A 25,773-nucleotide genomic window follows, 5' to 3' on the forward strand; every position below is an offset into this window, starting at 1 on the left:
TACAAAATCGAACCGATTTAATTCAAATTGTTGGAATCCCAGGAGTGAAGCTAATGATGCTTTTACACAAAATTTGGGAAAATGAAAATAATTTGATAGTCCCTCAAATTGATTTAGTTACTAAGGGTATAACTAATTAAGTACTCTGTTAAGCCATAGGTAACCTGATAGTACCAACATTGCCGTTATCATTGTTTTGGTATCTACTATTTAGAATAAACATGAAATTTCTTCTTTATTTATTGGAAGTGTAGCATTTTCCAGTGAACAGTGCATATTTCTGCAAGGGAACATCAAGAATTCCATTTTTGGCTTTAAGAATTTTTATTCTGATATTTTAGCTGTTAGGCTAAAACCAATGTAGGTTTTTTGTTTACTCTGACCTAGACATGAAACATGTTGACAATGCTATAAAAATGATAGCGAGGTCTTTTTTAAATCTGACAAGGCTATAGTACGGAGCAAGGTCAGTAATGATTATATATTAAACGCATTTGTCATTTATATTATACATTTATATTAACTATTTGTTTGATATTTGATTTTTTACATTTTTCAGATATTTTCAGCGTTGATAGGTGGTCATCAGAATTCTTTCAACACACCGGCCATTACTAAATTTAGCAAAGTGTCTTCCAGAATTTTGTCTACACTCTAGTGCTGAAAACACTCGGAAGAAGTACAGGTACGCATTTCACAATTTTTATAGATGGTGTAATTCATTTAATCTTAATTATTTACCAACATCAGACTATGATGTTTCGGTATCCCTTGTTCAGTTATCTATAAACACAAATCCGCATGTATAGTTGAAAGAGCTTACTATGCAATACGTTGGACACATAAACTTACCGATCCTTGTTATTCTTTTTAATGTACATTTATTAAAGAAGGATTTCATAGGTCAATCGGGCATTACATTTTGAAAAAAGAAAGAGCCTATTACACCTGAAATTCTGAACAAGATTGTACAAAAATACGGTAAAACATTTGGTACTTAAATCTTAGAAGAGACGCCTGTATGTGTCTTACAAGTTATGCAGGATTTTTATGATTCTCGGAACTTGTTAATTTCAAAAGATCAGATAAACAGTTTAACCCTACTTATACGTCTCTATTTATCACAAAAAAAGACTGATACACTCAGAGAATGTTGTAGAGTATTAATATTGATTTCGAAGACTACATGTATATCTATAACATGTCCGGTATCTATGTTACACACATATTTATCACAAGCTAACATATCAATTGATTCTAACAAATTCATTTTGTATAGCAGTAACTTTTCATTAGAAAACAAAAACTTATGTATTAAGAGGAATTACTCGTCTATCTCTAAAGGGATAGAGAGTTGTTGTTAGACGCTCTTGGATCTTTAGTTAAGTCTAGCAAAATCTAATTTTGGTTTACACAGTTTGAGAGCAGATGGAATGACGGCTGCAGCCACTGCTGGTATAAATGGCAGGTTATTCAATAAACATGGAAGATGGGCATCTAAAACTGCAAAAGATGGGTATGCTCAGGAAAACATAGCAGAACAATTCACAGTTACTTAAAACCTTGGCATATGACCCCTCCCCTTTTTAAAAACTTATGTTTGTTTAAATCTTGCGTTCAAAAATCATTATTTGACATATAAGCCTCTACAAGTTTAATATGCATTCGCTTTCAAATTCATGCTCGCTTTTAAGACTCAAATAATTATTTTGATAAATAACATACTTACACGTATATCCAAATTATAAAAGTTAACATAAACAATTGACGATACATTATCGATAATATGTATCAACATTGTGTGCGTATTTTAGTTTAAGCGCCATCTAATTAATCATAACGATGACCTCCATTTAAACCGATAGTACCATAATAGAAACAAATTGATATCAAATACGTGCAATTAGATCTTTCAAGGTCAGTTTATTTCATATTACAGTCAAACCTGATTAAACCGGACCCTGAATAAACCGGTTTCCTGTCCATTCCGGCCTAAAATAAAAGTCCCATATTTTTCCATTCAAAGTCTTTGTTAAAAAACCCTTTGTAAACCGGACCCTGTGTATTCCGAATTCCGGTCTTATTATGAAGTCCTAATACTCTTAATTACATTAATTATTACCTGTCAAAACCGGTTTGTCTAATTAATTTCAATGATCGATATGCAATCAAAACATATTTGTGGATACAATATAACTTTTCGTGATAATCAATTAGTCAGGTGTCAAACTGTGAACCTACAATCGTACAGTAGTGAGCTGTATTATTTATTAAAACATTATAAACGTGTCAATTAAACGAAAAGACACACCGAATATATATCTCGGATTGAACTTATGTTTTAACTTGGATAAACAAATTAAAATCGCGAAGTAAAAAGTTCACATCGTAATTTCGAAATCCTTGGTTCCTTGTTGTGAACCCCTAAACAAATGACCTTGATAATGAAAAACACCCGGATGACAACAATCAATGGATATTGTACACTGTACGACAACGTTTCGAAAGTGATGACATTACGTTTGATAATATTCTGGCTTTTTAATCGGCCATTCCAACATTTCAAATTATTGATCATGGGAGTAAATCGAAACTCTCGTCTTACAATCCAAACAACGCGAGCATTATGATGCAAATGCAAACAATGAAAAAAGAAGTGAAAGTATTTTAATTTATCAGATATAATTTAAAATCAGAGAGAATTTTTTCATGCAAAATGTCGGACGTCACAAGTCATTAACTTCCGGTCAAAACAGAAACCTGAATAAACCGGCTCACTGTCCAAACCGGCCCTTTTGCATGGTCCCGTAGCCGGCCGGTTTATACAGGTTTTACTGTATAGGTAAACAAATGTGTGAATCATTAGGGTTTATAATCTCTTCATTTTTTAAATAAGCTTGGATTATTCAAGTTTATAGGTCTCGAGCATCAAAGCATGAAATACATGAGGTGTTAAATTGTGCTGATTATGTAGATAAGCTGACTATATACTTATATATCAATTTTGATTATTTAAACAACAAATTCATGAAATTGAAACATTTGAATAAATGGATTAAGATTGCCGGATGCATACAGTGCTTATGCAGTTCGGACATTTTGCATGTACATTTTGCACGCATAAAAACCTGGAATTATCACACCTATGACTCATATTAGAGTCATTGTCAACATAATCAAATCCTACCTGTCACCTTGCAACATAACCTGTAAGAATGTTCAAATCAAAGAACTGTATAATTTGATAACATAAAAAACCCAACAGCCAATTAAAGGAGTAGGTCCGGTAAGGGCCGATTTTGGCCTCAAATTTCAGGTTCATCTAACGAAAGATTTTGGACACTTTTTAAACACTTAAGTGTCTATTTCAACTGATTCAATTAGTTTATGTGAAAGATTTTAACTGATTTAGTCATTATGAACCGTCCAATTCAAGCTAAGATATGAAAAATCTATCTAATATGCTAAAAAAACGTCACTTTTCGGATGATATTTGTCAAAAATGACAGTGGCCGCATCCGTGTTCATCCTCAACATTTATGTATGTTATGTATTATCATCAAATACAACTTACATTTCAATATTATGAATGAACACGAATGCGGCCACTTTCATTTAAGACGGGAACCGTCTAAAATTTAACTAAAATGCTAAAATTGTGAAGATTTCAGTAATTTAGCATGACTTAATGATGCTAGTACCCGATATATGTGCATTGTATTGTCAAAAATAGCCCATATTTATGTAGCAGAAGCATTCTACTTTCCACTAAATAGCTTAAAGATAACATTTTCACAATTTTGTAAAACTGCTATATTTTGGGGCCAAAAAGGGGTCTTACTGAACCTACTCATTTGCTTTAAGAAAATTGGTGACCAATGGCAGTGCTTGAATGTGACCGTGTGTCTCTTTTTGAGCCCCATCATTCACTTTTTGTATGTGTGTTTGTGGCTGAAAAAAGGGCACTTTGATTTTGTTCGTTTAGGACAAAGAATTTGATTCCATCTTGATTCAAAAACTAATTATTTTGTTATGACTAACCGGAAACTTTTTTTTTCAAAATTGAGTGTTGTATTTCATAATTTTATATCAAAACGAAATATGTTTTATACCTCCCTCCTGATTTTTTTTCTCAAAAAATCATTGAAGAACAAAATGTATAGAACTTAATTATACATACAGATGGGTGCGGTCCTTACATTGACAAAAGTTAACTCGGAGCAGACTTGTTGACTGCTTTCTAAGTTAACTTGAGAATGTTTAAGCAGACACGCAAGTTAATAAACTTTGTCGTTGATGGACTGCTTTTTTTGGACTGTTGCAGACCTATCGACAAGTCTGAACAAGGCTGCTTTTAACCAGTCCTAAGGACAGGTCTGTTCCAGACCAGAACTGTGGACAAGTCTGTTTTTGACCAGTCCTGGGGACAGGTCTGCCCCAGACCAGACCTGTGAAAGGGTCTGTCCTGACCAAACCTGTGGACAAGTCTGCTATTGACAAGACCTGAGGACAGGTCTGCTTATGACAGATTATCGTGTTTAAGAGTTTTCATATCAGACTTGAGCTTTAATTAAAATATGTAAACAACATTCGCATTGTTTTTCCCTCGATAGCTAATTTCTTTACTCGCTAGACTCTACTAGATATTATACAAAATTCTTTTTTTTATTTGATATTCTTATATACATAAAACAATGGCTATACAATCATATAGAGCTATCATAAATGAAATGAGAGGTGGTTTTTTTCATTTGAAGGCGGATAGACAGGTATCCAACGCATCGGAACAATATTCTCATCATGGGATATCAACATCATTGTCGACGTTGCTTCGTTCCCCGTTTTTTATCTGTCTCTTCCTAAATTTTACTTTATACTGCATTTATACATGCATATATTTCATTGTTATTCAACTTGTTTGCATTGGATTTACTGTTCTATTTTCCGCAGAATATTGTAACGAAAATTGTACAGTGTTCGGATACAAACGGTGTGGTAAAACTATCAACAATCTCGTCAAATTCGTCAGATTTGTCGAGAAATTAGTCTTTGACGATTAATTGATATACATTGGACGTCCCAAAATTATACTCAGTGTGCACTTGAATGAAATAGTTGCCACTTGACATTTAACTACAAAGAAAATCAATCAACCGACATAATCGATTAACAGTATACTATTCTCTGAAGAGAACCTCATATACTTTTTTTTATTAAAAGTACAAATGAACTCAGACATATGTCAGTGTTGGTACTTGGATGATGCGGCCTGATAGTTTTGTTTAAAACACCATTCTGAACTACTATCTCTAGTGACTGTTCAATATTATGAATACAGATATGAAATGCTGACACTCTCAATTTATGCGCAAACTTTTTTTCATTAATTGTTTGCCAATATTATTGCTTACATTTGCCAGGTACAATCCATCGCAACATTTCAAAAAAACTTCTGATTTATAGTATAGATTTACAAATTAAAGTGCACACATGGTCAGTTTTGGTCGATGCGGTCAAATGATTGTGTTGTACAAGTCAGCATGAGGTATCAAAACTACTGAAACTTTGTTACGTATCAATATTTTGAATAAAAAGAGGCCATGCTGGCACCCTAAATCTATGCAAACAAAAATTTGTTGTTATTGTATTGCAATATTGCTGCCATTGTATTATACATTGAATCCTGACACATGTGTGAGATCCATTTCATCAGACCAATGATTTCTATAGAAATCCTTGATGGGACCCTTTATAAACACAGATTTATAATATTCTCGGAATAAATATTAATTTTCTTTTTTTTATTTGTGAAATTATCGGATATGTATATCAAGTGGTTTCAATATATACATTTTTTTTAATTTAATGTTCATTTAAATGTTTTGGAGGTAAGTGTGATGTCTATTTTCACTAGTACACAGTTTTATTTAGGGGTAAGCTGAGGATCACCCTCGGTGCAGGATTTTCTCACTGTGTTGATGACCCATTGGTAGCCTTCGGTTGTTATCTGCTCTTTGGTTGGGTTGTTGTCTCTTTGCCTTTCCCCATTTCCATTCTTAATGTTTTCTAAAACCCGGTATTGATAGTAAATAAACTTATCATAGATACCAGGGCTAAAACTTTACACTTACGCCAGACACGCGTTTCGTCTAAAAAAGACTCATCAGTGACGCTCGAATCACAAAATGCTTTAAAGGCCAAATGAAGTACGAAGTTGAAGAGCATTGAGGACCAAAAATTCCTAAAAGTAAACGTTTCTTTTTAAGGAAAAAATGTATTACTCCTGAAACATTAATTGTATCATCAACAAAAGAACAATTTTATCTTATATATCTATATTTTTACTATCACCAACAATACATAACAAAATTTTAAACACACCTTGAAATCGAACATTGAAAACAAAATCGTCGAATCAGAGAACAGTTCACCGACAACGACCACACTGTTACAAGTTTAGAAAAATTATTGTCAAAGGTAACAAATTAGGTTATTATTATCAACTTCGAAGAAAAAAAAACTAACATACAGTTATGATATCTATTGTCCTTCACTACGCCTATATCACCTTACACAGTCGGTCAGTCATTTTCATGGCTCTGAGAAGAGATCAGGCATTATCACTCGGGGTAAGCGGCTGTTCGTTACTTCAACAAACACAAGATATATACCGGAATTTATTTCAAAATACTGGAACATTATGCCAATAACAAACTAGTAAAACATTGTTTGAACGCTTATACGTTTGTTATTGTACGTTGTTTTTGACGCTGCACATTTGAAAAAAAAAATTTTGCGCATCAATTCAACACCGTCACAATAATGATGAAACAGCGCCACCGATACGGGAAAACAAGTAGAGATAAGATGCATCAAACTTCAAAATATTATTTTTATTCGGTTTTGCCTATGATTTACATTTATCCCACATCTCCTTTATCATATTAAACACATCATTGAAGTTTGCAAGTGACAAGATAGTAACAATTTAAATTAGTACTATTGGGCTCGAAGTATGTGCTTATGGTTGTGTTGCGATCTCGTGCCGTTGAAAACATAATTTTATAAATTTCATACGACCTTTTGAAACGATTGTGGATATAAAAACTTACTTTACATGCTGTAGTTTTGTACGTACTATTGTTTGTCTTTTTGACGTTTTTCGTTTTATTTTCCCATGGCTCTATAGCGCATTAGTATAGAGAAACATTTTAAAATGAAGAGGTTTTTGTCTTTATGTGACAATATTTCTAACCTGCATGGTAGGTGACGTCATAAAATTTCTATATTTTCCCGTCACTCTTGTAACGGCTGATTTATAAAAAGGTAGTTCGGTAACCTCATAAAACTATGTATCAAGAGAAAGATAAATTCGACCAGACCAACATTAAAAATATCTTTGTTTCCCCTCACCCGACTGAGGTTGTTAGGGTATGGGTAGGTAGGTAGACAAATTATTTTTATTTTATTCCTTGATATGGTTTTCTATATTGAATTTGTCTAAAATTCAACAGGTAAGGCTCAAGTCAAGAAAAGTGGGATATTCCCTGTATTCTAATTCAGTGTACAGTACACCCCAGTTTACAGGGACCTCCTTATTTTCCTATTCATTTAATGTAATGAAATCTACAAAAGCGCACATTCTACTTGTGATAACAATGCTTAATGATAGTAAGTGTTTTTTAGTTAAAAAATCAAGCTTATTTCAAGTCTAATTTGATGCATAACTCACAACAAAACAATTCCTTTGTTCACCAATTCATACCTTGATCATCAATTATGAGATGACAAAAAGATAAATGTATGTCAATCACATGGGAATTAAAATTCAATGAATAAAATTTTTCAATAGGAGTGAACATAATTTAGTTATGTTCAGTTACACCTGGATCATGCAGCTTGGTCAATTGATTCCTAAACAAAGATGTGTATGTTTTTTCGAGTTCTAGAAGAAACAAGGCTACACTTTATATTCATGTTTTGTATTTCCAAAATTACTTTTAATTAGTATTTACGAATTCTACTGATGCAGTTATAACATTAAATCGTGCCCTTTTTGTAATTTTCATGCCATAAATTAAAAAAGGAAATCCCATTTAAACTGGGTTTTTTTTACACCAGAAAACAGGGACGTTCCCTGAAAGTAGGAAATACATGTATCCCACATTTCCTGACTTGTGCCCAACCTGGTCAAAGACAAAGCAGATAGATTTTAAAGCACGATTCAGACCATTTTTACTCAAAGTCTTTTAAGATTTTATCCTTCAAACAAGAACAGAGGTTAGACACGAAGCAACTCAAGATGCGCTCAGCGGATTGAAAGATGCTTCAGTTTTTTTTAATTTTCAAACAAAATCACCCTTGCACACAAACAAATCGTGAGTCAAAGCATTTTGTTTGTTTCCTTTATTCCGAATGATGTAGGCGCTTCCTTGCAAAAATGCCTTGATTTAAAACGCTTGTTGACTACAGCATCGGAAAGGTATCACAAAAAACCAACGCTCGTTGACTACAGCATCTGAAAGATAAAATCAATAACCAACATAGCAACAACAAAAAATAGTGGACAAAAATGGCCAATAAAAATTTTCGGGTCGCGGTGATTTTACCGGGTCGGTCGTGTGAGGGGAAGCAAACAATATTTTATTTTTGGCCCCACTAAAACTTTTTAACTTTTAATAGAAACATGGTAGGATTGGTTTAAACTGCAGAATCAATTAAGCTTGAAATTTCGTATTTTTCGTTTTAATTTGACTATGTACTTTATGTTGTTTCTTTCAAATGTCTGGAATTCGGAAATTAGATCGGTTACCAAATTATTTTTTTTTCTATCTTTTAAAAGTTCTTTTTTTATTAGTTTTTAATAGATCTAATCTAAAAAGAAAGTCTGATATTAAATTTGTGTAATATTTACCATGTTTATAATATACAATTATGGCCCGTTGAAAAGGTGAATATCAAAAATTGTCAACAGGAGAATGTGGATTCACTGAGGGCACAGCCCGAAGTGAAATAACTTTCAAGGGTTGCCAATTTTGGATATTCATCGCTTCTAAGGGGCCACAATTGTTTAATCATACAGAACTTACAGTGGAAACGCATTTTGAATCATTGTAAAAGCACTTACCTTTACTTGAGTCAGTAACAAACACAAGTTGACGTTAACAAATACATGGAATTTGTGTCTTAGAATTCTCGTATGTACAAGAAAGGTAGATTATTTTTGTAAAATATTGATGGTCCTGAAAAGTACCGTTATTAGAGATATCATAGGCACAAGATTCATGTCAAAAGCCTGATTTCCTCTTCTCTCGATAAATGGGATTCCTGTAACTTAAACGTTGCCATTTTATTTATTGACGTCTGTGACGTCATTTTCATTGGTACACATCAACAAAGTAAAAAGCGTATTCTCCGATGAATAGTATGGTTATTCAAAGCTGGTTTCAATTTTTAGGATTATTCGTTCTTCCTTGAAATTGAATGAAAATTAACTAAATTATTCCATGTCACGTGATAATGGTTTACCCAATATAATGGTTTAAAATATATAAATGTATAATAATATCAATTGTTTTATTTGCTTGAATAACTGTCTAAACGGAAGAAGTAATTGACAGAAGTATTTTCTCATAGCTTAACCAGTATTGGATCAAGAAACTTTTGATTAAGGACGTTTGCTTGTCATGTTTTGGAATTTTTGTCATATTTTCGATATCTTCTGGCTTTATCCATTTGATTGCCATAAAAAAATGCCCGTGGAACCCTATTTTTTTTATAAATCTTTAAGATGTATAATTATAAGCCATTTTTAAAAGTCTTAAGAAATTTTATTTATTTTTTAATAGTATTTGAGAATTTTAACTGGTCAATGAAAAGTAAAGAGAAAACATTTTCCCGCCAAAATTCATATGGCTAATATCACGAAAACAAGCACATTGACCCCTATATATTTTTTTTTCTTTTTTGTTTCCTCAATTAATTCCCTATTAATATATACTACTTTTATGGAAAGTTATTTATTTTGAAACAGAGCAGCAAACATCCTTAAGCGGATTGGTATATGGGTTTTCATTTTAACTATGTCTGATATTATAAACAACATTTCAAACCAGAGTGCAACATATAAAATTTTGAACTAAAATTATTGTGTTCTTCTTTTATATTGTACATGTATACCTTACAACAAAATTATTTCTGTTTACCTTTATACATTGTCCTATTTGGCGGTAAGGATATTTGTTCAAGAATATGGTTGACTTTCTGTAATAATTTAACATTTCATAGCGTTATACTACTGTTTCCTTTATTTATTTACCCTTCATTTTATTAATTTTGTTCTTAAATTGTGTCAGAGATCAAATGTGTTTGTTCAGTGTATATTCTCTTGTGTTAATATGTCTTTGATGGATTAAAGCCATTTCAATATACTTCATAGTTAGCCCTTCTATGTTGTGATGTTACATTGTTTTAGGTAAGGGTGCAGATTGTTACCTAATAAAAAATTAAACCAGCTGCATTTGTTTGGTTTTGCACCTGTCCTTAGTCAGGAACATGGGGCCTGGTTTCCGAAAGTATCTCAGGACTAAGACATGTCTTATGATAATTTTAGGACATGTCATAGTCGTAAAATATGTTTTCGAAAGTGTCCCAAGCTACGATTTGTCATAACATTTGTCGTAAACTTAAGACCCCTCGCGACATGACCTATGATGGTCTGATGATTGTCAACTAAAATTTTCGTTATTTGTCAGGTATAATTTCATGTTAATGGCAATAAAAATATTTGGTGTGTTTCTCAGTTACATTTTTTTGTAGCTAAAAAGTTAAGATTCTATTTTTCTCAACTACGTGAATTAAAATTTGAATCTCCTGCGCCATACAATTTAGAATTCTTTTCTGACTCATGGTTTTATATAAGAGATATACATATCTGTTGATTCCTAGTAAATGTAGTATACTTAATAGTATCATATTAAAGTATGTGCACGGGCATTTTGTTAAGCGTGTATTCGATGTATTGAATCTAAAAAGTATTCACAGTTAAAAAACAATGCATGTATGATAATACACGAAAGCGAAGTTCAAGATTTATCATATATTAAAAACTAAATTTAAACAAATTATCAACTCATATTTCCATTCCTTTTTGTAAAAAAATGCATGTTCATTATAATGAAAAAAATAAAATATTCGTAAATATCAAGAATTGTAATAATTAATATGTTCATACTTTTCATTTTATATTTAAATTTATCACTTTTTAATCATTATTTAAAATAATAGAAAATAATGTTCACTTATCACAGTCATAAGAGCATCATAGCTATGACTCTCTTAAGACAGCTTTGATTTACATCCTTTGACATATCATATGATAGTCATAAGATGATCATAAAATATGTCCTAAGATATATCTTATGACATATCTTATGATACTTTCAAAAACCAGGCTCCTGATGTTCAGTAGTTGTCGTTTGTGGATGTGATTCAAAAGTGTTTCTCGTCATGTGTTTGTTTTTTATATAGATTAGACCGTTAAATTCTGTGTGAATTGTTTTACACTTGTAATTTTAAGGGCCCTTTATAGCTCCATCTTGAAGACCGTACTTTGACCAATTATTTCTTTCTTTTACAAATTGTGACTTGGATTGTGAGTTGTTTTATCGGCACTCATACCGCATCTTCTTCTATCTTTGCCTACTCAGCTCTGTAAAATGTGTGACACATCTCACCGGTCCTGTTGAAACTTTCAATTTAGATAGTGTTTTTTTTTCTCTCTCTCATATATTGCAGTAGACAACATTAAAGAAAACGTATATTAGACAGACAGTCAGTTTAGATCTTTTGGTGTAGCAAACTATAACAGGTCATCAGTCTAAAAATTAGTGAACAATCTATAACAGCTCAAAATTGTTGACCATATATTTATTCAAAAGAGTAAGAATATTAATCAACCACACTAGTACGTCATGATTCTGTTCAAATAAGAATTAAATACCATTCCTAACCTGATATGAACATTTTCACGTCTATCTCCGAACGTTTTCTAAGATCAACAAATCTGTGCTCATAATATAATCGAGGGTATGAATGTGGAATTGTCGGTATTCTTTCAAATCTTAAGTATTTTTTCTCTATTCTCTATATAAGCTTTTTATTTTCTATCCTTCAAATGTTATACATGTTATAGCAATCAAACATAAGCCATGCTTTATATTTGTTGTACGCCATTTTTTCAATTCTTTAAATTTATGTTCATATTTTCTGTACATTTGGTCCATCATTTTGTAATTTTTCTGTGGTTTTGGTCAAGTATTTTGGTTTTTTTTGGTAAATTATTTTCTGTATTTGTGGGCAATTATTCTGTATTTCTTTTCTTTTTTTTTTTGTTAATTTTTTTCTGTAATTTTAGTCAACTATTGTGTATTCTTTTTTTTTTTGTGTTAGTTGTTTTCTGTATTTTTTGTCAATTTTTATCTTTTCTTTAAACACTTTTTAGACCCTGCTGGACATACGCTTTGTTTACTATATATAAATATATTAATGGTTCTTTATAACTAATACAACAATGGAAAAGTTAATAGACAGAATGAAGGAAAAAGTTATCTTGCCAGGTTTATTTTAACAATTCATGGTTTTTTGCAACGACAACTAAAACAAACGACAACTTAAACACATTAGAAAAGTATGCATAGATTACCCAATTCTATTTTCAATTTTATTGAGTTAACACCTAAATATTATCATAGTTTAGATGTATTTTATAGAAATCAAAATTTCTTTATGTAAGACAGTCTTGTCGGCTGTTCGGTGTGAGCAAAGCTGTGTTGAAGGCCGTACGTTCACTTTTTATCGTTAACTTTTTATACATTGTGACTTGGATGGAGAGATGTTTCCTTGACTCATACATGTCATACCTTTTTTTTTTCTATTTATATTTGCACGAGTGTTTGTAAACAAAGACCTCTCAAACACGCTTTATTCATTTGACTAAACATACCCGTTTAGAACAAATAGTTTAAAATGAACAACAGGCAAAAAATATGTTAGTGTAACATGTGTTATGAAAAGGTAGATTAAAGTATTGTAAGACACAGAACACTAAATTTAATGAGCTTGTGACTGCATAACTCGTTAAAAGGAAAGAAGTCCGAACATAATCAAGTTGTAACTACCAATGACATTAGCAGTGCTTTTATTTATTTGTTCAATATTTTCCTGGCTTTATCAGAACTGCGCTGAATTGATGATAAGGATGTTGGATATGATAAATGTGAACGGGTAACCATTCTAGTTGTATCCAAAGCCTGTCTCCTTTCTTCAGTATAAGATTAACAGTTTGGGCTGCCATATCGTATTGTGGACCAGTGAATAGCCACACCATAACCTGTCCATTCTTCCTGATAGAATAATGAGTGGATTGCTTTGGGCCTCCTATCATAGCAGCTGACACCGCGTAAACACCATCCGTTTTAACAGTAAAAATACCCGTGTTTGAATTGTAACAGTTTCCAATATTAGTGAGTTTACGGGTGTATTTTACTATATCTCCTTTTTTCCATTTTATAGTATTATGATCTAAAGTGAATGTAAATGCAGTAAAGGAAGACTGACCATTATCATCTGAAAAAAATATATAAACAATATATAAATAACTGAATATCTATATAATATAATATATAACCAGCACGCTGTATCTTTGACGTTTTATACAGATTCATCTAACTTTACTTATTGGTCTTTATTTTATAATGCAAACAAAATCAAGTGAAAGTTTAATAATATCTTTACTATTATAAATGTGTTCTGTTCGTTAAAATACTACTTTTGTATTAAATTTAAGGTTAATCCTTTCATTTTTTTCAAAATGTTTCAATTTATTTTGAATAATCCTAAATGATATATAATTCAGCTTATCTACATAATCAGCAACCCTTTTACATATCATAAAGTCCATTTTATGATGCTCGAGACCTTTAAACTTGAATAACTGAAGCTGATTGAAAAATTAAGAGCTCATAAACCCTAAATGACAAAAAGGTAATTTAATAGTCGGGATAGAGATTAGAGCGAAGGACATTTTAAGAACAAACAATCCTTATTTTTATGCTAGTACTGGCTACTAGACTGGTGATATTTTACATTGTAAGGGTTATTGAATACAGTTCTTAAAAGAAAAATACTAGCTAAGGTATTGGCATTAAGTATTCTAAACAATTGTTATATTTGTTGTTGAAAAGAGTAAAACGTTTTTAAAGAGAGCTGCCAGATACAAAAAGGATATTCAAACGCATTAGTCGTAATCAAACTGGAAATGCCATGTCAAAAAAGAAGGAAAAAACAACTGAACATGTGACACTAAATGGAAAACTAAAAACTGAGCAACTCAAACCCCTACACAAATGGTAACATTTGTTACAAAATGGTAAGCGCATGTGGCACCCGTAATGTTTCTGATTTAGAAATTAATAAAAAGAGGTATGATTGACAATGAAACCTCCACAAGAGACCAAACACAGAAAGGAGTAGGTTCAGTAAGGACCCTTTTTGGTCTCAAAATATAGAAGTTTTACAAGACTGTTAAAATTTATACTTTAAGTTATTCATTGGAAAGTAAAATGCTTCTGCTAAATAAATATGGGCTGTTTTTGACAATACAATGCACATATATCGAGAACTAACTTCATTAAGTCACAATTTTAGCATTTTAGTTAATTTTTAGACAGTTTCCGTCTTAAATGAAAGTGGCCGCATTCGTGTAGGTTTTATGTTATGATAAAACATAACATATATAAAGGTTGTGGATGGACACGAATGCGGCCACTGTCATTTTTGACAAAAAACATCTGAAAAGTGACATGTTTGGGCACATTTGATATATTTTTCATATTAAAGCTAGAATCGGAGCGTTTTTAATGAGTTATTCAGTTAAAATATTTCACATAAACTTATTGTATCAACTGAAATAAACACTTGTTTTTCTGTTTGTCTTTTTCATTTTTAGCCATGGCGTTGTCAGTTTGTTTTAGATTTATGAGTTTGACTGTCCCTTTGGTATCTTTCGTCCCTCTTTTAAGTGTACATGTTTAAAAAGTTTCTAAAATCTTTCGTCAGATGAACTTAAAAATTGAGGCCAAAATCGGCTCTTACCGGACCTACTCCTTTAAAAACAATCCTATATGGACTTAAACAATCAGTAAAACCAACACGTCATTGTAAGCTATAACAGAAACAGAAAAGACACATGTTAATGCCCGTGTCACACTGTCCCGAATTTTACGCGGATGGCAACACGATTATGGAAATTTTCAAAATCGGGACTGATCGTATCCAGATCGGGCTTTTCGTAGTGCCATCTTTAACCATCGTAGAACCACTTTTCTAGCCTTTGGGGACAATTTCGGGAAGGGTTCTAAATTTTTTAACATGTTAAAAAATCCCCGAAGGTGCGTCCGATGTTGAGGTTTCGTATTGAGTTCGTATCACCATCCTCACCATCGTAATGTCACCGGGAATACATCATTGAACATCGTATTGCATTCGTGTTTCCATCGTTTCAATAGGGCAGTTTTGACATTACGATGTCTACACGAATGAATCACGAAGCTACCCGAAGGTCTTACGATGGCAACACGACTTCGTGAAGACCTCGATATCCCGTCGTGTTGCCATCGAATAAAAGTACGAAGGCGACAAGATGGAACTACGACGGCAATAATTCAAGCTAAATGTAAGTTAAATTTCGCGCTAAAATACATTTAAGGTGCCATGCTCGATATGCACTGGTCAGTCTAATACGACAGTTAAGAAAGACGTTCACAAAACATGGAGCTCATTTCATATGATTATATGAGAACAATAAAGGCGACAGCGTTTATTATATTAATTCAAATGGAACAAAAAGAGCAGCTATTACAGGCTCAGGATTTACTTTTACAAGTAAAATATTATTGTTTGTCAATTTTTCATATCAAGTAACACAATGAAAATCATACACGCGCCTCCTACACCAACACTGCAGATACACGTATATAGGGAAACCAACTTTTTCTTCATTATTCTGATTTTTTATGTATCGTCTGAGTTGTTGTCACACGAATGTTTACTCCATAACCATTTTGTTTTCTATATGTCATATTTTGCCGCATTTGTTGCTTTCCCCACATCCTTCCTTTTGTCTATATTATTATGATATTCTCCTGGAAAGAGATCTTTTTGAATAAAAGGGATCAATGAACCCATTACCTTACCTTTAAGATAGACCAGTAAACATGGGCATAATTATGGGTGATTATTCAGACTAGTGCACATATTTTACAGCTCAAACAAGGCAATGCCGAGCATGGCATCCCCTCGTATGTAACATATTGGGGACACATGCAGAAAATGGTAAATTGAATATGCATATTTGATACATAAACTATTTTTTTAGAAATCAACCAAAACTTTCAGTAACTGGAAATACCTTTAATATTGTCTTTAGAACCAGCAGGTAAAAAAATGAGCAACCAATTTCCTGTGTATTATACTATTTCAAGGAGAAAAAGCAAGTCCATCTGCATGACCTTGACCGTTGGCCTTGAACGTAAAAAATGTCAGATCATTACAAGGAGGAACAATATACCAAATGTGGTTAAAATCTTTTGAAGCATATTTGTTTTAGAGTGTCCACAAGGGTTATATTGCCTTGTATTACAACTGCCACTGTGACCTTGACCTTTGAACTTTAAAGTCAATAGCGCTTAAGATATTCTTAACGAGTAACACCATACCAAGTTTTGAGCATTTTGGTTCTAGAGTGTCCATAACAATTTTATCTACACGCAACTTACATGTAGTAGGCGAGGGGATAATAAACTAAGTTTTATAATAAAATTGAGAAAGGAAATGGTGAATATGTCAAAGCGACAACCACCCGACCATAGAGCAAACAACAGCCGAAGGCAACCAATGGGTCTTCAATGTAGCGAGAATTCCCGCACCCGTAGGTGTCCTTCAGCTGGCCCCTAAAATATGCATAATAGTACAGTGATAATGGACGTCATACTAAACTCCGAATTATACACAAGAAACTAAAAATTAAAATCATACAAGACTAACAAAGGCCAGAGGCTCCTGACTTGGGACAGGCGCAAAATTGCGGCGGGGTTAAACATGTTTATGAGATCTCAACCCTCCCCCTATACCTCTAGCCAATGTAGAAAAGTAAAAGAATAACAATACGCACATTAAAATTCAGTTCAAGAGAAGTCCGAGTCTGATGTCAAAAGATGTAACAAAAGAAAATAAATAAAATGACAATAATACATAAATAACAACAGACTACTAGCAGTTAACTGACATGCCAGCTCCAGACCTCAATTAAACTGATTGAAAGATTATATCTTCATCATATGAATATCAGGTACAATCCCTCCCGTTAGGGGTTTAGTATCATACTATCATAAAATATATGAGAAGAACATAACCCGTGTCATGCCAACAACTGTTTTTTTAGAAATAAATGTGTTTAGTTCCGATGCAAAGACCCTATCAGTGAATCAATGTTAAAGCCAAAATATGCAATCTTTAATGACCTGACAACAGTATCGTAACTATATCCCCTTTTAATAAGTCTATTTAAAGGTTTTGTTAGTTTCTGAGGAGAATACTGACATTTTTGTGCTTTATAAAGAATATTTCCATAAAATTTTGGATGTGAAATACCTGAACGTATAAGATGTCTGCATGTTGAGTTATATTTACGAATTATTTCCTTATACCGGTGATAAAATTTAGTAAATGTTTTGACCAGTTTGTGATATCGAAAACCCTGGTGTAATAATTTTTCAGTAATACATAAATTTCTCTCGCTAAAATCTAATACATTGTTACATACACGAGCGAATCGTACAAGTTGAGATATATAAACACCATAAGATGGTGACAAGGGAACGTCACCATCTAAAAATGGATAATTAACAATAGGAAATGAAAAATCATCTCTTTTATCATAAATTTTTGTATTAAGCTTCCCGTTTATGATATAGATATCAAGATCGAGGAAAGGGCAGTGGTCATTGTTATCATTAGCTTTATTTAAAGTAAGTTCTACAGGATAAATTTCTTTAGTATACATACTGAAGTCGTCATTATTATAAGAATTAGACAAAAAGATCGATTTCCCGCATTGCATGACAGACTTGTACAGACTCATACCCCTCCCTCTTCCTCTCCCTGATTTTGGTGGCATTATATGCAGAGACTCAGAGTCAAGTTTTACCCTTCAAGCCCACGTTCTTTCGTCTTATGATTAAACCAGAAATTAAATGTACAATATAATATATATTAAATATTGATTTAAAAAGCGTGATGCCTTCGGCATATAATTTAAATGCATCGTAAGCTGTACACGACGTCTTTTAGACATCGTATGGCCATCGCGCCATCATCGTAATCCATCGTGTAGCCTTCGTAATCCATCGTGTAGCCTTCGTGATCCATCGTGTAGGCTTCGGCTGAGATATGAAGCTTAAATACTCGTCTTCGGTTAACCTTCATATGTCCATCTTTTGCTATCGTATATAATTTCGGCACCATCGTATAGACTGCGTTATTCATCGTACTTGCTTCAGTCACTTTTTGGTATTTTAACGAGATCGGGACCAACTTCGTACGAACTTACAATTTTCGCATTCGGGTGTCAATCGTATATAAAAATCGGGACAGTGTGACGCGGGCATAAACAAATTCAAACGAGAAAATTAACTAATGTATGTATACAATAATAAACGAAAACAAATAATTTAACACACAAACAAACAAAAACCTTTTAATTTAAGTTTAAACATATTTTATTGTCCAAAAACATTGACAATAGGATTAGACACAAGTTTTGCAACTTAGAACGTCTTCTCCATTACATACAAATAATAAATAACCGAACAAAAATGAAATACATTATAATAACATCATAAACAATATTAATATGAAGACATGAAATTAACGAGAATTTAAACGACATGGTTCATCTATTTCTAAAAGTCGAGTTGACCGTAAATTTTATGGTAGACCTACCTGGTAGGTTGTATTATCTTGGAATAAATATTCCCTCAAAAGGTAAGTTTTTACTGTATTTTAAACAAATAAGTTAAATTGTTGTTGTCAACTGATGAATTATGTACTAAAATCAAATTGATGATCCATGTCTTGGGGAAAAAATGAACAATTTCATTCGAAGTCAACAAAAAGTAATAACATTGTTATTGGTATATATTTAACCATACTGTCTATAAACTATGAAAAGCGATTGGTCTCTTTAATATAATTCTGCACTTTTATAAAAATTAGCCTGTTTATGTTAATAGTAAACAAAGCATTGCCGTACATTAAATTTTCAAAGTCGGTAGGTATATTTTCTTTTCTAAGTTCAAAAAATAAGGTATTCCTTTGCACTGTATAATTTTTACACGAGAGGAAATAATGTTGGGCATTTTCGTATAAATAACCACATTGACACATTGCGTTAGTTTTAATATTAGCGTGATACAGATCCATGTTCAGGGCACTGCATTTGTTTCTTATTCTTGCGTGTAAAACATTTAAATATCTATCGCCAATATTGAAATATGTAGGGGGTGATTTGTTTTTATAATATTTCTGTTTAATTTTTAATTTAAACATATTTAAAGAAAGTTCATTTCTGACACTTAAATCAAGCGAATTCCACAGTTTGATACTAGATGGAATAAATGATTCCTGATAAAGAGACAGTCTGCTAGAGGTTTGGTATATATTTTGACTGCCTCGTAGATTGTAATTGTTTGTTTCTGCAACTGTAGGGGGTATTAAATCTAATAAGTATTCTGGGGCATCCTCTTTCATAATTTTGTAAAATAAAGTTAATTTCTTAACTTCCCGTCTAATCTTTAATTTTTCCCATCCCGTCTCTAAATAAAGTGATTGAGTGCTAGCATAGCTTGTTAGACCAGTGACAATACGTGCTGCTTCCAGTTGTAATTTTTCTAATCTTTCAGAATTCAACTGTCCGCAATTATCCCAAACTTCAGAAGAATATTCTAGAACAGGCCTTATAAAAGTTAAATATATTTTTTCTAAATATTCCCTTTTTAGTCGGAATTTCAAACGTCTAAGAACATTTAATTGTTTTGATACCTTTTCTATTAAAGAATCGACATGCTTGGTCCACTTACAATCACTGCTAAAAAATATGCCTAAATGTTTATGACTAGTAACTGTATCTACCTGAACTCCACCAAAATTAAAAATCAGGTTATTTTTTGAATTTTTGTTACTAAATAACATGATATTAGTTTTATTTGGATTGAATTTAACTAGCCAATCATTTGCCCAGGAATTAATATTTTGTAGATCGATATTTATCATAGATTGGAGAGCAGTTATATCTGGAGCAGTATGTCCAATAGATGTATCGTCTGCAAACATTCTACTTAATCCAATCATATCATCTGCAATGTCATTAACAAATATTAGAAATAAAAGAGGACCCAGTACCGAACCCTGTGGTACACCAGCTTTAAGATTACCTAATTCTGAAGTCGCATCTTTTAATACTACCCTCTGAGTTCTATTTGTTAAGTAACTTTCAATCCATAATAACAGATTGCCTTTTATACCATATCTTTCTAACTTAAGAAGTAGACCCCTTATCCATACTCGATCGAATGCCTTGCTTACATCGGCAAAAGTTAAACTTGTATAGAATTTATTGTCTAAAGCATATACGATAGAATGATACATCTCAATTAGTTGATGAAAAGTAGAGCAGCCGGGTAGGAAACCAGACTGAAATTTATACAAAAGTTTATTAGAAACTAAATGATTGAATATATGTTTATATATTATTTTTTCTAGTACCTTGCTCACGCAAGAAAGAAGTGATACTGGTCTATAATTACACGGCATTGACTTATCTCCATTTTTAAATAAAGGAATAACATATGCCAATTTCCAATCTTTAGGAAATATATTTTGAGAGAGCAATTTATTAAAAAGAATATATAAGGGAAGTGCAATCTCATTTTTTACTGCTATAAGCATTCTATTACTAATTTTGTCTGGACCAACAGCTTTATTTGGATCTAAAGTAGAAATAATATCTTTAACGTCTTCTAAAGTTACTGTAATTTCAGACAAACTGTTAATACCTCTATCATCGAAGTCGGGCAAATTTTTGTTTTCTTCATCTAGACTAGCTATTGAACAGAAATATTTATTAAGAATATCAACTTTTTCTTTTGCATCATAAGAAAATTCATAATTATTACTAGGGTTTTGCATCGGTGGAATATCATTTGAAGATCTGTCTTCTTTTAATAAGGAGTTTATTATTTTCCAATATACTCTACTATTCGTTTGCTTTAGTTCATTTAAGTTTTCATTAATATTATCATAAAAGTTTTGTTTAATTTGTTTCTTTAAATTATTCACTCGATTTTAATTGCAGGTTACGGTATTGGAACATCCTTCAGCGGGATTAAAGAAGTTCGAAGGCGCCACAATTCCCGTAATTTGGACAGTGGTGTAACAGAAAAACTACGGAAACCAGTTGAAAAAGGTTCAACTCATCAGATGAATATAAACTTTATCTTTTCCTAGGCGTCTTTCAATAATAAACAAGATTTGTATTTAAATGCCTGTAGGTTTACACTTTTTGTGGAAATTTTAGGCCAATGCATTTTGGGTGTCAAGGGATGCGCACCTCTCCAAAAAGATACCAGTTTTATAACGTGATTTCAAATTATAAAGTCCGTACTCAAAAATTCTCAAAGAGCTCAAAAACAAATTAAAAAAACAGAGAAACATGCCAGTAAATGATGTAGTACTGAAAAAACTTTCATACACTTCGAAATAAATTTCATAAAGTTGTTGCTTAACAGTATGGAGAGCCATTGATGACAAATAACGGTGTTTTGGTTTACGGTTCCCGCATGGTGAGGGTTAATAAATTATTAAGAAACTACAACAATTGATGGTTCGACTTCCTTTATGCAAAGTTGACCCTTATTTTAATTAGTTTGTTTTTGAAGGGGGGGTCTCGTTTGGTTGCATGTCTCTAAACTGTTAACATCGTATACATCGTTGGCTTTCAAATGTTTTAATGTGAGTGTGCCTGATAAAAACGAATCCAGGAAAATTGTTCGGTCACAAAAAAAAATAATAGTTTTTTATATACTAGATTTGTACTGCAATTATGTTTATAAGACGGTTATCAAACTATCAATTCAGTCAATGAGTTCAGAAATTAATAAGAAAACTAGTTGCAAATTCTCAAAGACAAAGTTGATCTTCGATGAATTTGATTATTTTTTATGTATCTTTTCTATCTTACAATCTTACCAGTACTTTCACGACAGAATCGCTCCTTTCGGTCATCATCACATTCAACACACTGAAGACCGTAGCTATAGGCATCTACGTATAACTGGTTTAAGATCATCGGCACCAAGACACACACGATGTAGGTAAAAACAAGAGTCATTATCCTTTGAATTCGAAGCTTATTAGCGTTCCTGCCAAACAAAAATAATTCATTTACACATATATTTCTTTAACATGACTGAAAGCAAAGACATTTTCGTCGAGAGAAACATCGTGCAAATAGTCATTGTCTTATAAAATAATATAATCATTGTTTCAATTGGTTATATGAAGAATTTTTATTTCACAATATCTTATTGGGGAAATATGCAGACACTATTTTTCAACAGCAAAATTTAATTTGTTTATTGTAAACTAGTGAAGCTGTGTGTGCTTGTAATAAACTACTAAACAAATCAATGTACCAGCAACTAGAGGTTGCACTTCTGTAAATTTAGACAATTTCCAATAGATTATCCTTTTGCGGCTAAAACTGTGCAAAGTTTCGTAAACAAGGATTGAAATTTGATACTCACTTCTACTTAACTCACAATGTCAATACGGCATATTTGAACATGCATATGCCCCGAATGTTTAAGAGTTTCAACTTGTACTAACATTTCGTATACTCTTCCCTCCACATTATGATTCTATTTCGCTACAACCCATGTGAATTTATACTGGTAACATTCCAAGTTATGTCTCTATGAGATGAAACATAGATAATAGAGATCATATCCGGGAATCAGTGCATAAACAAAACGAAATATATATGAATTTAATATAACCCCGAAAAGAGGCGTGGTTTTTATAATTCAAGAAAAAATATCAAATCCTGCTTGATATTTGAACAATGCTTTATTTATCTTTAGGAATAAATGTACAAATATCAACTTTATTTGGCCTTTTAAAATATTTTTTATTTGAGCGTCATTTTGAGTCTTTTGTAGACGAAACGCACGTGTGGCCTTAATAAAAAAAATTGAATTCTGGTATCTATGATGAGTTTAATTATCAGCTGTTTGTCAATCATAAGCATACACACCAACAACGTAAATGTGTATTATTCAAGTAAGTTTTTAAAGTATGTTTCAAAGGCATGATGATTTAATCAATACCACCATTGAATTTTTCTACCGCAATTGCCCTTTTCATATCTTGATTTTGCCTGAAAAAAGCAACCTTTAAGATGATAAGGACAACTTACCTGTTCTAGAAAATCTCCTGAATAGAGGAAACCCGTTCTTGTATGATATGATTACAAATAATAAATTAGACAAGAAAGAACAATCATTTATATTGTCATGTTAACGGCTATTGCATAATTATTGGGCAACACATTGACGAATGTCACGTTGTTTTCTTAATTCCTTTGTTTTTGCAAAGGTTGTGAACCATATAATGTAGGCGGTTAATTAACCTTGAGCATATTATTCGTTCAATTACTGGATATATTGGAAGATAACCTTTTTTTTAATGACTGTTCATGTATGTGTTTGGTCGCCTGCTCTTTGATTGTTCAATATTGCCTTATTTGTATAATCACTGGTATCATCCCTTCAGGTATTGACCACCCGCAACTTTTGTTTGATAGGTGTTAAAGTTCTGTTATTTTCATTTATAATTTTTTAATTTTTTTTTGGGAGGGGGTATTTTCCAAATTGTATTACAGATGTTTTCATGATGCAAATTTCATCTGTTTATCTTACATTTTCTATTTTTGATCAACTAAATCTATTTTGATTTGAAAAGACTACGCATATGCATAACTTTTGGTTTATGATTAATATGACAATCTTTATTGTCGACACAGCATGTTATATAGAAGAGCTGTGTTGTGATTGATACTTTTTTTTCTATATAAGTTGATGTATACACATAGACTAGAACATACGTCCTTGAAACAGGAACGTTTGAAAGTATGTGTTTAAAATTCATACCCTTTTATGTTTAAATAATGTCAGATTTATACGAATAGTTACATTCTCTCTCACACTTATTGATATGCATATCACAGTAATTTAAAAAAAAAACCTTCAAATTCCTAAAACAAATTCTATTGTCAATTAAAATCAATTCAATCAGGTTTGCTTTATGCTAATTTGTTTATAAAGGTTTACTAAATATGTGGAAGCTGAGGATGTTTTTGTACCGAAACAGTTGAAGAATTTTATGACAAAAAAACATACAAAAAGCAAAATCAACTTTGCATGAGGGAGTTGAAACATTAGTTATAATTTCATAATTTATTAAGGGACAAGTTTATAAAATTTTTGTTATTAATCATGGCGGTATCGACATCCTCATTACTTTAAACCGTGGATTGGGACAGAATTTTGGTGCAAATAAACCACAAATGTGGAGGATTTGAATACTAATAAATTCGACATATCACAATCAACAAACACGAATCTATATAGTAGGTTATAAAAGAAAAAGTTAAATCCTTGAAAAGTCACTGAACTATTTCAATTTTGTCACGGAAATAACATACGAAAAACACGCACAGCTGGGCTTGTTAACGTGTGTACCATTAATATTTTATATGTTGTGCAATATATCTGTGAATAATATCAATTTGTAGATAAAGATTAATGGTTGTATTGGTTTGTTTGAACTATGCATGCATTGTGATAATAAAAAAGAGACATTTTACTGTTATATATATTGGTATTTGATTGTTTATCATCATATGATTCAGCAGTGCATCTTAACTATCCTACTGCCTGAAGATACTCTTTTTACTTGTTATTTTTGGGGGCTTTTAACCAGCTATCAGTATCTGCAAATACTCTCAAATTGTACTTTCGTTATACTTTACCATATTAGTAATGCAATTTTGTTTTTCAATGTTTACTTATTTTGTGTTATATCTTTTTTCATTATTTTTAGCATGTACCACCTTAAAAAAATATTTTGTTTTTAAAATGTTGAATAACAATTTTATTTATTTGTTTAATAATAATTCCTTTCTTTATTTCATTTAGATTTACCTGTGTCCAAGATTAAATGAGTCATTTTGACATTGTTTTACGTACCTCCTTATTTATTGATATTGTATTTGTACTGTGTTACACATCAAATGTATTCGTGCAAAGTATATTTACTTGTTTTGGTAAAGATGTCTTTTTGATTGAGGTAAGCTACAATGTATTTCAAATGAAATCTTATAGTATAAAATTGAGAATGGAAATGGGGAATGTGCCAAAGAGATAACAACCCGACCATAAAAAAAAAACAACAGCAGAAGGTCACCAACAGGTCTTCAATGTAGCGAGAAATTTCCGCACCCGGAGGCGTCCTTCAACTGGCCCCTAAACAAATATATACTAGTTCAGTGATAATGAACGCCATACTAATTTCCAAATTGTACACAAGAAACTAAAATTA

General features: G+C 32.0%; 2 long non-coding RNA genes across 2 annotated transcripts; one reads left to right on the forward strand and one right to left on the reverse strand.

Annotated features, from left to right (window-relative positions):
* The first annotated feature begins 1,414 nt into the window (after positions 1–1,414).
* Positions 1,415–21,656, forward strand: LOC139523692 (uncharacterized). The gene is made up of 2 exons (XR_011664667.1): positions 1,415–1,516; positions 21,470–21,656. It is a non-coding gene; the product is annotated as an uncharacterized lncRNA (long non-coding RNA).
* Positions 13,164–23,695, reverse strand: LOC139523691 (uncharacterized). The gene is made up of 3 exons (XR_011664666.1): positions 23,591–23,695; positions 22,363–22,535; positions 13,164–13,626 (listed from the first exon to the last, which is right to left on the reverse strand). It is a non-coding gene; the product is annotated as an uncharacterized lncRNA (long non-coding RNA).
* Between the last annotated feature and the right edge of the window lie 2,078 nt (positions 23,696–25,773).

Source organism: Mytilus edulis, chromosome 5, assembly GCF_963676685.1.
Source record: "Mytilus edulis chromosome 5, xbMytEdul2.2, whole genome shotgun sequence".
NCBI classification, from domain to species: Eukaryota; Metazoa; Mollusca; class Bivalvia; order Mytilida; family Mytilidae; genus Mytilus; species Mytilus edulis.